At 36.5% G+C, this 15,281-nt stretch overlaps 1 protein-coding gene and 1 long non-coding RNA gene across 3 annotated transcripts in view; one reads left to right on the top strand and one right to left on the bottom strand.

Moving 5' to 3' along the window:
* The window catches only part of LOC127528415 (uncharacterized), a 189,296-nt gene extending 187,909 nt beyond the window's left edge, over nt 1–1,387 (top strand). Inside the window, exon 2 of the long non-coding RNA XR_007935313.1 lies at nt 1,321–1,387. This is a non-coding gene — a long non-coding RNA (uncharacterized LOC127528415). The remainder of the gene's footprint in view (nt 1–1,320) is intronic.
* The window catches only part of LOC114653416 (lethal(3)malignant brain tumor-like protein 4), a 527,140-nt gene that overhangs the window by 480,740 nt on the left and 31,119 nt on the right, over nt 1–15,281 (bottom strand). For both annotated transcript variants that reach the window (XM_028803732.2, XM_028803736.2), the window contains exon 2: nt 5,972–6,018. The gene's annotated coding sequence lies outside the window, so the exon portion shown is untranslated. The remainder of the gene's footprint in view (nt 1–5,971; nt 6,019–15,281) is intronic.

Here is a 15,281-nt window from a genome sequence, read left to right as displayed (position 1 = left end):
GACCGCGTGTTTTTTTCCCCCAATATTGCCAGTCCCCACGTGTTGCTGTATGCTGTTTCTTTTGTACTCCAGGACATGTAGAGGAAAGCATAGTAAAGAGCAGTAACTTCAGTGCTATATGCAATCATCAGACACTCCCCATCTGATGCTGTTTTCACATAAAGACGCGCTAAAGTTCTGCAGTGTACTTATGACTGCATTGTCATACCAATGCTTGCGAACTGAAGTGTCTGCATGCACTTTTCGTGGCATTACACGTGTATTTTTTGAGCATGCCCATGTAGCTCAAACACAGGAACATATGTTGATGTAAAAGTATAACAAAACAAGTGCACTTTTATTCAAGACTATAACCGAAGAAAAAAGAAAGCAAGTTACAGTAGGAGGTTGATATGACAGCTTGCGTGGTGGAATGCTAAGAACTGCTGATTTCCATTCTGTGCTATATAACTGTTAACATTTGAATCTGATGATTGCATATAGCGCTGTCTTATTCAGTGTGCGCGAGAACATGCAGGTGGCCAGTTGCTGAGTGCTACAATGCACATTTTAAAAAAAGAAAGAGACAAATATATGTGACGTTTTGAAGAAATCATTTTATGACGCGAATAGTACCAATCAGAAAACATCGTCGAAGTAATGCAATATTATTTGAAAACGAACAGCGTCAGATCGGGTGTGAAGTTATACTGGCGCTGTTTGAGTCAGATCAGAAGCTGAATAAGCTGAAAAAGCTCCTATTCTGACTCTAAGTAAAAAAGCATGAATTGATCAACAGAAATAACCGCGATTGACATTTTAAAGTTAACGATTTACAGTGCATACCAATTTATAAATTCAATGTCCGTTTGAGGAAAAAAAAACACTTTCTCCAAACCTGGGAATCGAACTCGGGTCTCTGTGGCACGGTAGGGCAGCTGTGCTCCAAGTCAGCAAACCGTAGCGTTAAGCCACGGAAGCTGTTGTATCACCCTTGAACCTTTTGTGAACGTGTTTATTTGATGTTTGGACTTCAGGCTTCACAGATTCTATAGTTTATGCCTACATTTTGTAACATTTATTACTAAAATATGAAAAAAGTTTCTGTTTTAGCAATGTGTTTACCCAGATTACTGTAGAAACGGAACACGCATGAAATGCATGTATTCCAAATAGCGATCTATTATTTCCATTCTAAAACTCCAGCAGTTCAGTCACTCCCAGATAATCAAACAAGGCATGAGCTGGGAAAACTTAGTGAACGTTCTGCGACAGTGGGGGATGGAATAGCCGGCTGCTCGCTGCTCCTCTTAATCGGCACATTTAGAAGACAAAAGAGAGGTGAGAACGGTTTTAAGGTGGGCCAGATCTACGAGTTTTTTCGTAGACTCTAGTAATTCTAGTGTTAAATACAATCTTAAGGGGAAATTACGTTTGGGTCGCGACCAAATTGGGTCGCGAGTTTTGGAATGAATTACGGTCATGACCAGAGGTACCACTGTATTCCTGTCCCATATGAAGGTGTACTGTATGTGATGTTAATTAAGGAACAGATTAATTGAGCATTACATGTATCTGTTATAGGATAAATATACTGTATATAAGACACAAAGGTAAGTAATTGTCAGATTTTGTAATAAGAAACATCTTTGATGTAGCTTCTAACTTAAATGCTGTAAAGAAAATTACAAGCATTCTTAGAACATACTTAAGTTCCCTACACATATATATGTTACGGCCAAAACCCGAAATCGGTCAAAGTGGAAAGTATCCGGCCAAATCGGGAAATGGCCAATGTCGCTGTAAATTGACCAGCCAATGTCCAATCTTTTCCTTGATTTCGGGATTTGGCCAGCCAGTTTGTGAAATAGTATGGGGCGATCGGCCAAGGTCGGAAGAAAAAAGGCATGAGCAGCGATTTGTTGCGCACTTAGTAGTGCAATTGCATCGAGTGCAGACTTGGCCGCCAGTCAGTGATTGTGAAGACACAACGGTTCGTAGTGATTTTTCTTCTGTGCCTACGGATTACAGTGTGAGCAGTTTCTCGTGCAGAATGGAAAACTCACTTCTGAATCTGCATCTGAATTTTTAAGCATCTTCACACCTTGAGCGGACAGTCTTACATCAGCATATCAAATTTTGGCCAGGGAGTTCTTGCCATTTCGCAAAATGGCTGGCCAAAGTAGCATATACAATGGTCATTTCTAGTAATTCGGACTTTGGCCACACCTCTCGGCCAAAATGCAAAATGGCCGGCCAATTCGGGATCTGGCAGAACTTCGGGTTTTGGACATAACATATACATTTATTTTATTTCAATTCTGTACAAAGCAAATTTTATTATTAATTTTTATTTAACAGAGTTACTGTTATGTTGTGTTCACAATACAAGGAACAGTCCCAAGATGGCTGGAAGAGTATAGCGAAGGCTTAATGTCAGGTACATCCAACAGAACTTGACAACAGAAGTTGATAAGGTGGGAGTTGATCTAGCAATTAATACTAGGAAGGGCTCAGGTACTGTATCTGCTGCAGAATGAGATAAGCAAGCATACCTCAAACACTTAAGTGCACTTAATATGGTTAGCAATGGTAACATAAAAAGTGAGGCCCAGGTACTCAGAGAATTATCATTAAAATAATTCAATCCATTACATATTTTGATTTCTGAAGCTCTTTTGTGCAAGAAATCTGAGAAAGGACAAAAATGCACTACATACCTAAATTTATAATGTTCATACCTTAAAAACGTAATTTAATGTAATAGATTACTTTAATTATGAAACAGTGTACATCAGGTACACTGGTTTATATTTTATTTTAAATATAAATCAAGTTATGTATTTAATAATTTCTTCTTTATCATAATGCCAGAGTGTGGCAACATATGGCTTGTTGGTGGGACATGCTAGTATGAATCAAGGTCTGGACATACTACTACTACTGGTTTTCTCCCCAAAAGTAACTATCAGGTTGATCAGGGCTTTAAAGTCAGAACTGAAGTACTTTCTTTTAACATTACCAACATTGCTCCAGGAAGACATCTAAGTCTTTTTCTTCTGCACTAATGTACATCTTTCTTCCAAGAATATATTCTAGGAACTTCTACTTTTTCTTTAAAACAGTGTTCAAAATCTTTGTAACCTCATCAACTGAATACATAAAATTTCATTTACATAAGTATGTTAATGACAGGCCATCTGAATTCCTATATGCCATTCCATTTTCATATTAAAAATGCCTCTTAAAGGTAAATTACCATACTTTTCAGATGGTAAGGTAGTATGCAAATAGTTTCACATCATGGTCAGAAAGAGAAGTGACTATGGTGACAATAGGTATAGATAGGCATAGTTAACTGCTAAAATGCCGTATGTAGCACCTACCATGTTTTAATATTCATTTCGGAGGAAAAGCCAAAAGTGAATATTTTGGCTTTGTTTCTGATACACTGAATAATGTGTACCATGAATTCAAATGTTTTGTGTCACACAGGCTAACCTTTATTGTCTCAAACCTTAAGGAAAAGAAGCCAAACAGCTGTATATTACAAATTACCTTATTTTTGTTTGTTTTCAGGGTACTGATCAGAATCTAAAGAGCAAAATATGAAAAAACAATTTCTGTAATTTCTTAATTGCTTAAGTGCATTTCTAAAGTTCTTAAATGAAGTAAAATGCTATAAATGAAACTACCTGCACAGTATACTGTAATTGCCATCTCACTATACTTGGGTGTTTGTTTAATACTGCAATAGCACTGGACAAGTTACATCAGCCAGGGATGAATCACCAAAACAGTGAGCTGACATGATATAATCAATAGAAGGAGCACCTATAAAAAGGACAACTCTGCACAGTTGCACGTTCTTTCCATCTTTGTGTGGCTTAAAGCTAGCAGTCCTTTTAAAGATAGCAAGCTACTAAAAGAGCATAAAACGTGCTGGAATCCATTGGGTCAGTACTGGCAGGCACTATGCAGCATTACCTTGGTGTCAGGAGTGGGATGGATAGCAAAGGGATGGCACCCGCCATGGACTGAAGTAATACCCTACAGGCCCACTATGTGAGAATACTGCTCTCAATGGGACAGTTTGGAGCTCCGAGGTGGCCTGCTTTATCGAAGGTGGGAAAGTCTGCTTCCAGGATGTTACATTATATAACTTCTGGTGCCTCAGCACTTACATTACAAAGTCCTACAGGGAGTACAAGGACCACCAGGGGTGACAAACTGTTGCATTTCTAAGTCAGTGCAGCACCTGAGATGACAACCCTGCGCTAAAAGGCTCAGAGAGGAGATGTTATGCCATTTTGGTGCACCTGAAGATCTGCACAGTGACCAGGGTCGAAACTTCGAATCTTAACTAATGAAAGAGGTATGTCAGTTTCTCCATATCCACAAGACTTATACCACTCAGCTGTACCCTCACTGTGACAAGCTTGCTGAAAGATTTAATCGAACCCTGGTCCCACAACTCTGTTTTTATAGGAGAGAGACTGGGACCAGCATCTTCCTCTTGTGCAGTTGGCTGTCCAGGAGTCCACCGGGGTAACGTCTGCCATGATGATGTTCTGGCAGGAGCTGCAAACCCCTGTAACATTGACCTTTGGTACACCCCCTAAGCCCAATATCAACACTACTCCAGGGCCTCAGCAGGTGCAGGACTTACGGGATAGTTTGAAGATTGCCCATCTGCTAGTTTGGAACCATCAGAAGGATTCTAGAGATTAACGGAAAAGGCCGTATAATAGTCGATGCCAAGGGAGCACGCTACTCCCTGGTGACCGACCTGGTATGGCTGTACGACCCCTGATGAAAAAGGGGTCTCTGCCCTAAACTGGCCAACAGCTGGTGTGTCTGACATGAGCTGACATGACATCATCAATAGCTGGAGCACCTATAAAAACAGCAACTCTGCATAGTCACTCATTCTTTCCATTTTTGTGTGGCTTAAAGCTAGCAGTCCTTTTAAGGATAGCAAGCTCCAAAAAGATCATAACATGAGCTAGAATCCATTAGGTCAGCCCTGGTAGGCACCACACAACATACAATATGTATAATACAGGACTAATTTCCTCTCTTTTTACTGAAAATTGTGACACTCATTTTACAGGGAAAAAACAGGCAAATTTCCCCCTTGGTAAAAATAAGGTTCTATCGATCTACCTTTTCACTGGACTACTGCAACAAAAAGCCCAAAACCAAAGCTTTACTGGTTGAACAATAATATTTGCTCAGTGTATTCTGAACTCCCAAACTCTTCTCTCTGCAACATTCATGTATTCATTGACCTGAATGCTGCTTTGCTTAAAGCTACTGTGTTAATGATATTCTTGAGCTCAGTGCTCATATTTTAATAACAATTTTCTGATTTTTTTTTTTTTTTTTTTTTTAAAAAGAATATTAGTCCATTGCAATTCTGCACTTAATTTGGAATCATTGTCCAATGGTAGCTATGATTTTTGTTAGTTCTCATTTCTCTTCTTTATTCAATTTCCACTGACTGGTGTTGGAATGAATTCAGATTTACTATATCTTTTCATCTCACCATTCCACCACATGAAAAGTATTCCAATTTACCCTAGTGGTTTTTCACATAATAATGAAGATATGTGGAATAAGCAACTTAGTTCTAATGCATTTCCATGTATTCACGTGATGGTAATTGGAAACATTTTTAGTATGTAGCTGGGGGAAATATCACTGGCTATACTTACATTGGTATTAACATCACACACTTATCTACAACCAGCTGCATAATCCCTGCTCTTAGGCTGCTTGGAGTCTTTTGCATTTGCCAACTGGCTTTCTTTAACCAGAATTAAAGTTGCCCTAAAGAGACTGGAAAAAGAAAATACTGTGCATTCACTACAATTAACATATTTAAATACATTTCACTTACAAATAGCTTTGTCTTCACTTGCTACCAGAAGTACATACAAAAAAGGACATGAGTGCATGCAGAATCACTCAGACGTACTGTATATGTTACCTTAAATAGTACTGAAATCAAAAGCTCTTCAAATGTGTAGTTTCTACCTGGAAAAAAAAGGAAAAGAATAAAAACTGATGAAGAAAAAACAACAGCAGATCTATATAAATTAAGGGTGTTTTTTCTTACTGTTTCCAAAGAAACAAAACAGCACTATTATTGTTATTAACATTTCAGCTAAGCGCCATCACAAATTGCGCGGCACAGTGGCGCAGTGGTAGCGCTGCTGCCTCACAGTACGGAGATCTGGGTTTACTTCCCGGGTCCTCCCTGCGTGGAGTTTGCATATTGTCCCCATGTCTCCATGGGTTTACTCCAGGTGCTCCAGTTTCCTCCCACAGTCCAAAGACATGCAGGTTTGATGCAATAACGATCCTAAATTGTCCCTGGTGTGTGTGTGTGCCTTGCTTTGGGCTGGCGTCCTGCCCAGGGATATGTTCCTGCCTTGTGCCCTGTGTTAGGATATAGCGGATTGGAGAATGACTGACTGACCTTTTGAATTATAAAATAATGCATAATCAAATACGCAAATATCTAAAATAAAAAAGGTTATTTCAGAAAATTAGTAACAATCTACATACAATTACTGAAACTGCTGTATTTTCCAACATAATGGTTGAATTCAAGTAAATCATTTTAGACCTTTATTTTAATAAGATTCCCAGAATCGCTTTAGGAACGGCAGCACTTTGCAACCCAATGAAAGACTATTTACTTTCTTTATTGAGAAGCACAACAGGTTTCAGTTGTGCTACCACAATTACAAATGCTTCTCCAATAACCAAATAGCATTTAAAGAAGATTAATTAAGGATGAGAAAGAAAGTCTAACACAAGTACAATGCTATAATGGCTGTTGGGAATAAGGTTTTGCAGTCAAATGTGAATAACAGATTAGATTACTGTACATTAGATTACATTTATTAATTACAAAGGGTTAATTTAGAAAATACATCAGTAATTTCAAACAGTAATAGCCATTTGCTAAATTATTTCTGTCTTGGCTATATTTTTAAATCAATTTAATGGTATTGTGATAAAACAAAAATATCAATTTAATGTCATCAACAAAATATGAAAATTTCTGAGTGATTAATGACTTTGAATGCTACTGTACATTCATAATTTTGGTGACATGTTCATAAGATAGCTTGCACTCTTCCCTGTAACTCTTGTTGGTTGTCAACTACTGTATATCATAAAATGAAAACTTAATGTCATATACCCTTGAATATCCAAAGTCATGATTAGTAGGAAGGACATGAACAAACAATGGAGTTACCACCAAAAGAAAGAAAAAGCCTCTAGTGTATTATAAAAGTACAGTTTTAAGAAGACAATCCATCAAAGCCTTAAATGGATCACTCAAAGGTCGTACCACAAACATTAACTCTCAGAAAAGAACTTTAAAAAATATATATATAATAATTTAACTCAAGCTTCATTGATTAACTTTAATCGAGTAGCTAGCAATGTCTTTACAAAATACAGATATGCTTTAGAGCAGTAGCTCTCTGTCCTGGGGGTTTTTGTTCCAGCCAACTTCTGTTTTTAACTGGACTTGTAGCCCAATTAAGCAAATTGTTATGTTCCAGTTTCTATTTTTTACATTTTTTTCTATTCTGTATGTTAAAAAGGGGTCATTTCATTTTTCGTTTATTTTTTTTAAACATGTGTTTTTAGAATAATCATCATCAACATAAATTTCATTCTGCATTTTGAAGAGTTCTGGTTATTTTATCCACTACCTAACAATACGGTTTTCCCAAGTGTTTCATTTGCTCATTGTTGTCATTATTAGAAGACAATTAAGGGAGCAGACTACACAGAAGTAAAGGCAAATTAAAGGAAACCAACAAAGAGTAAAATACATACAGTTAGGTCCATAAATATTTGGACAGAGACAACTTTTTTCTAATTTTGGTTCTGTACATTACCACAATGACTTTTAAATGAAACAACTCAGATGCAGTTGAAGTGCAGACTTTCAGCTTTAATTCAGTGGGGTGAACAAAACGATTGCATAAAAATGTGAGGCAACTAAAGCATTTTTTAACACAATCCCTTCATTTCAGGGGCTCAAAAGTAATTGGACAATTGACTCAAAGGCTATTTCATGGGCAGGTGTGGGCAAGTCCGTCATTATGTCATTATCAATTAAGCAGATAAAAGGCCTAGAGTTGATTTGAGGTGTGGTGCTTGCATGTGGAAGATTTTGCTGTGAACAGACAACATGCGGTCAAAGGAGCTCTCCATACAGGTGAAAGAAGCCATCCTTAAGCTGCGAAAACAGAAAAAACCCATCCGAGAAATTGCTACAATATTACGAGTGGCAAAATCTAGTTTGGTACATCCTGAGAAAGAAAGCAAGCACTGGTGAACTCAGCAACGCAAAAAGACCTGGACGCCCACGGAAGACAACAGTGGTGGATGATCGCAGAATCACTTCCATGGTGAAGAGAAACCCCTTCACAACAGCCAACCAAGTGAACAACACTCTCCAGGGGGTAGGCGTATCAATATCCAAGTCTACCATAAAGAAAAGACTGCATGAAAGTAAATACAGAGGGTGCACTGCAAGGTGCAAGCCACTCATAAGCCTCAAGAATAGAAAGGCTAGATTGGACTTTGCTAAAGAACATCTAAAAAAGCCAGCACAGTTCAGGAAAAACATTCTTTGGACAGATGAAACCAAAATCAACCTCTACCAGAATGATGGCAAGAAAAAAGTATGGAGAAAGTGTGGAACAGCTCATTATCCAAAGCATACCACATCATCTACAAAAACACGGTGGAGGCAGTGTGATGGCTTGGGCGTGCATGGCTGCCAGTAGCACTGGGACACTAGTGTTTATTGATGATGTGACACAGGACAGAAGCAGCCAAATGAATTCTGAGGTGTTCAGAGACTCACTGTCTGCTCAAATCCAGCTAAATGCAGTCAAATTGATAGGGTGGCGTTTCATGATACAGATAGACAATGACCCAAAACATACAGCCAAAGCAACTCAGGAGTTTATTAAAGCAAAGAAGTGGAAAATTCTTGAATGGCCAAGTCAGTCACCTGATCTTAACCCAATTGACATTGCATTTCACTTGTTGAAGACTAAACTTCAGACAGAAAGGCCCATAAACAAACAGCAACTGAAATCTGCTGTAGTAAAGGCCTGGCAGAGCATTAAAAAGGAGGAAACCCAGCATCTGGTGATGTCCATGAGTTCAAGACTTCAGGCTGTCATTGCCAGCAAAGGGTTTTCAACCAAGTATTAGAAACGAACATTTTATTTCAGGTTATTTAATTTGTCCAATTACTTTTGAGCCCCTGAAATGAAGGGATTGTGTTAAAAAAATGCTTTAGTTGCCTCACATTTTTATGCAATTGTTTTGTTCACCCCACTGAATTAAAGCTGAAAGTCTGCATTTCAACTACATCTGAGTTGTTTCATTTAAAATTCATTGTGGTAATGTACAGAGCCAAAATTAGAAAAAAGTTGTCTCTGTCCAAATATTTATGGACCTAACTGTATATTTATAAAATGTCTTACATAGTAGATGTATATACAAATCACATTAACCTTTTCTGAATGCACAATAAGAGAACAGTAAATGACCAGCTAATTAAATTCAGATTCATTACAAGTAAACTGGATTATGAAAATGGTTGGAACAAAAACCCACAGCCACATGGGGTCTCCAGGACTGAGTTTGAGAAACCACTGTTTTAGGAAAAAAAATTAACAAAAAAAATGTGAACAAGAATGAACGAAGGCTAAAGATCTTAATTTTTCATTATTTCCAAGTGAAGGCTCTGTATTTAGTATCTAAGGCATACTTGTTTCTTCACACATTTTCAACAAATAATTAAAGCACTGTTTAAAAGGCCGTAATTGTTAATATATTATAATGCTGTCACATACATATATATATATATATTTTATTTGTAGGAAAAACGCTTTGTTTCATTTCTCTCTTTACTTAATAGATTATTCAGATACAACAGCTTACTACAACCAGCTTGTTTCCATGGTACAATTTCTAAACATGAAAGCACAAAATCTGTCTGTGCTCACCACAGTGGACTACATTACAGACGGCATTTTCCTTCTACAGTTTCTGAAAAAGCCATTGAAAACTGAACTAGACTGTTTCTTCTTCAAAACATTTGCAGAAAAAGAAAAAAAATTCTCAAACTGAGAATTTCATATTTTGAAACAATAAATCTGTTTGAAAACTGTTGCATGTTTTATTATTCACTTATTTTTTTTTTTTACTTTACTGTTTTTATGCATCAAACATGATGCTATACAGTGATGATAGGCATCTGAATTGGGGTCATTTCACACAATTTTATTTTTTCTATAAAGTAGTTATTGTAATTCTAGTTAATAAATCATTTACTATTTTACAGAACACATTCCATTGATAGCACTGTTGTAAATACTTTATAAAACTAATTACATCATCATTAAACACATACTGATATATTGGAGCATAGTTTAGAGAGTTATAAACAATAGCCAGCAGTACAAAATAAACAATTGAATTGTGTTGTTTAGGCCATTTCATGTTCTAAATACAATTCTTTTCATCTAACACACTTTTGTCCTTTATGTATGTTATATATTTACAAGTCATAAAATGTGCCACAACATAATAGGAAATGATTTACAAATCCATATTTTACTGGTTACAATAAGGTGTACAAAAATAAAACCATGCTGAAAATACCGTTTATTGTCAGCAATCTCTTTTTAAGGCTCTATGGTATAACAGTGTTAGAATATTACAAGTTGATGACTGAATTCCTCCTGAAACTTTCAAAAAGGTTCAAAAAAGTCTGCATGAACCCTATACTTCTTAACTTTAAGATAAATGTTTATCTGTCAAGTGTTCCACCATCTGTACTTTACAATCTTTATTCAAATTACCTCAGCTTCTGTTGCCTATTTTCAGTAATAGCTTAACTTTCAGTTTATTTTCCGAATTTTTGGACAGTTTATTTTTTATGTCTTATTTTAAATATCTAACAATTATAAAGCTAAGGAAGAACTGGGCTTAAACATGCAAGTAGATAATAAACCAAGTAAGCATGTCCTGTTTTGAGAAGACCATGGATATATGAGAGTTTATGATAAAAACAAACAAAGGTTTTGATCAGAACAATTCATGCAGCCCTACTCATCTTATCAGTATCTACTGCTCTCTGTTTGAATGCTTTCTAATCTCTCTATTATAAAAAAAAAAATCCTGGAGAGAAACAGTAGGGCGTTGAGACATGATCTTCACGTTAAGATCACAGAAGACAGTTAAAAGACCCGCGAGGACCTTAAACATGAGACACTGTGCCAAGAGATTGACCCAGGATCGTCTCGCGATGACATAGAACATGAGATTCTTGCAAGACATGCCCTATTTACACTCAATATCAAATAAGACAATGGGGCAGCAAAACATTCAGTCTTGTGAAGGATTTGAGCACACACAGATCCAGGGTCCCAGCGCATATAAAGCGTATAAGGACAATACTTTATAAATGAAACGTCGACGACTAAGCAAAGAAGAAAGCAGTGCGGAGAGGAAAAAGAGCAAAAAAGAAAAAATAATCTAGGTGCAAAGTCAGAAAATAAGGAAAGTAATTATCAGCCCGTAACAAGTGGAATTGAAACAAAGCACGTCCAATCGGGCTCAGAATTAAAAGACAGAGTAAAAGACAAAGTAGAACTTCATAAACACGTTCACAAACGTTGGCGCTATACACATGCAGAGCAGATTATGAAAGCAGTGGAATTCGAAAGGCTCAAAAAAAAACATGCGCAATACAAATGTGGAGAAAGTTAAAGAATATGAAAGTAGGAAAATTAGAAAGTATAAAAAAAAGAAAGTAAAGATCGCAGTAGCGCAAATAAATGGAAATTATTACTCGAAAAAGGGAAAATAATCACCACGGACCAGGTGTCATTGAAAAAAAAAGCAGGACAAAGCAAGGTCAGAAATAAAAGACAAGAGTAGAAAACAAAGTAAAACGTCATAAACAGGTTACAAAACAAAGGGGCCAAACACATGCAGGGCAGGTGAGAGATAATGAAAACTAGAATTCAAAAGACTCAAACAAAACGTTGGCACGAAACACATGCAGAGCAAGATACACAATATGAAAGCAGAAAAAAACGACAGTGTCAAAAAAAAGAAAGTAAACATCGCATTTAGCGCAAAAAAAGAGAAATTATTACTCGGAGAAATAACTAAAAGGCGAACAGAGATCGAATATATAGACACAGGTGATATGTCAGAAGTATGCAAATATTGTAAGGCTTTGAAGTTTAAGTCAGAGAATTTCAAAAACATGTTTACCTCACATGCATTTATTGGTTACTTCGCAAAAAAATTTCTTAACTGCTGATGATGTAGATCGCTTTGTCTGTGCTGAAATTCCAAACAGAGAAACCTATCCTGAATTATGGTACAAAGTCATTAAACACGTCTCACTGACCTCATGTAAAAGATTCGGCATATTGGAACTCAAAAGATTCCAAATATTGTTTTTACATAAGTTCTCAAATAAAAGTGAAACTAATGAAATAGCAACAATTCAAAGAAAAACAAATCTTAAAAGTGTGTATCCGGAAAACCAAACACGGGGGTTGGCGAGCAAAGCGAGCAGGGAGCGAAGCCCCCTAGTGTTTATGAAAAAATAGACTTAGCCAACTACCATCTGTGTCTCCATGTTCTTGTTGAAGAACTAACTTTATACTAATAGCTGCCATCTACCATACTAAATGACTTTATAATCTTACATACTAAAATAAACTAAAAAGAGATTTCAGTTTTTTAATTTAAATATATTTGCAGACCTTCCTGAAAACTTGTTTTCACTTTCTCTTTATGTGTTACAGAGTCTAGGTTGATTGGGAAACAGAAAATTTTAAATCCATTTAAAATTAAATCTATAACATAATAAAGTGTGCATAATGTGAAGGGGTATATATTCTTTCTGAATCTACTTTATTTTAATTTTCCTTCTGTAAAACTGAGGTGTGAGGTATAAAACCTAGATTTTCATACTAAACTTTTGTTTACACTAGAAAGACAAACAATGCACAAAAAAATCCAATTTATAAAAAAAAAAAAAAAACTGTAAAAGTGCCAGATCCATTGCCAAGTTCCTTTATAAATCTCAGATCATCTTAAAAACGTATCTACTCCCCATCATCTCCCACCAGTAACCATGATTGGTTTAAAAAAAAAATGCCCATTTTAAATATTCATGACCTAATCACATTATAAATTTGCCCATATTCCTGAGTGATGTCTTTACTTTCAAGCCACGAGAGAACATAGAAAACTAAACTTCAGTGAATGTGAACTTAAAGTATTACTAAAATTTTGGCAGAGTTTAAGGAGTGGCAGAGGGGCCTGCTCGCCCTTCCACAGATGCATTAGGTTATTAAAATAAGTTTCAAATAATGGGAATTTTTTCTTCAATTTCTAAGACCATAGGTAATGTAAATAATCAATAAATTAGGCACACAGAGACACAATGGTAGGATTGCTGCCTTGTTAAAAGGAGTCTGGGAGTCATATCTCTAGTGCTACCTACGTGGAGTTTGCACATGCATCCATGCAGTTTTGGTCTGGTTTCCTCCTACAGTCCAAAGACATGCAGGTTAGGTGAACTTGTAATGCTAAATTGTCCCTCGATGCCTATGTTAAAAAAACAGTGCTGTCCTTACTAAACTTCAACCTGATTAAAACCTAGGTGAACTGATGTTGTTAAATTGGCCTGTGTGTGTGTGTGTTTGTTCACCCTGTAATAGGCTTGCCACAGCCACATGGGGCTGCAGTTGCCCCCTCACCTGGATAAGTTTAGAGGTCGGATGGATGGATCAACAAATACCATAGTCTGTTCTGTCCAAAGTATCAGATAGAGAAATACTCGTACAATTTCAATTACTGTTTAGTTAACTGTTTCATATTTAGCTTTAGTGAGGTTATTTCAACTTGAATCTGTTGTATACAGACACTCCTGTCAGCAAACATATCCCTAGTAGTCAGCATGAGGGATTGAATCGGCAGTGCAAGTTGCTCGGCCCTATGGCTACCTATAAAAAAATCAGCAACACAGCGGGTTGAATAAATCTCATTCATACATCACAACCTATTTGAAATTTGGAGTGTGTTCTAAATCACACCTGAATGTTACACTGTGTTAATTTTCTAACTTGTTAAAATAAGAAAGTGCTTATTTTGCCACAAAAGCAAGATAAACAAATTTGAAAACATAATGCTTTCTATTATTTAGATACCATTAATGGTGTTTGTGTCTTTTTTTATGATGATGACTGTTTTATAAGCCAATTTAGATGTCATACAGCAATCCACTCAGTGATGTGTGCTGAATTGGAGTCTACATTACAGAGACCATCACGAAGAAATCACACAATCACTGTTCTGCAACAGGTTTAGAACAACCAGGTTTAGAAAATGGATAGATGAATGAATGGATGGAAGGAATGATACCACATGTGATTGGTGTGTCATGAAAATGTGCAATGAAATTAGACTTTCTGTTCATTATATTGTTCTGCCATCTGCAGTCACTAAAAAACCAACACCAAAAATACTCCCATGTAGGACTTTACAGATGGTCATAACTTTCTGTAAATTTAAACCAATTTCAACACCAAGCTTGGGTTTTATAAATCCTGACTTTTACATAAGAAATGGCTTACAGACATTTCTGTGCACAAGTACATTTTATAAATGAGGTGCAATGTCTTTTTTGTAAGATGGAGATCACAGCTACACATACTGTAGTTACAAATGAGGCCTCACATGCCAGACAGTGTTCAGAAGCCATTAAAAAGACTAACAGAATGTTAGGTTATAGAGCACAATATATAGCGCACAAGTCCAAGAAGGTTATGCTCAAACTTCATAACAGACTAGTGAGGTCTCACCTGGAGTACCGTGTGCAGATTTGGTCTCCAGACTACAAAAAGGACATAGCAGTGCTGGAAAATGTCCAGGGGAGAATGACTACACTGATTCCAGGGGTACTGGGGATGAATTAAGAGGAAAGATTAAAAGAGCTGAGCCTTTTCAGTTTAAGCAAAAGAAGATGAAGAGGTGACATGATTGAAATGTTTAATATTATGAAGAGAATTAGTACAGTGGATTGAGACTATTACTTTAAAATCAGTCCATCAATAGGTACACAGTTGAAAACTTGGGAAGGGTAAATTTTCCACAAACATTATAAAGCTTTTTCTGTACACAGAGAACCATAGACAAACTGAACAAGTTACCAAATA

The sequence above is a fragment of the Erpetoichthys calabaricus genome, chromosome 6, assembly GCF_900747795.2.
Source record: "Erpetoichthys calabaricus chromosome 6, fErpCal1.3, whole genome shotgun sequence".
In the NCBI taxonomy this organism is placed as follows: Eukaryota; Metazoa; Chordata; class Cladistia; order Polypteriformes; family Polypteridae; genus Erpetoichthys; species Erpetoichthys calabaricus.
This window is presented reverse-complemented; position numbering and strand designations above follow the sequence as displayed.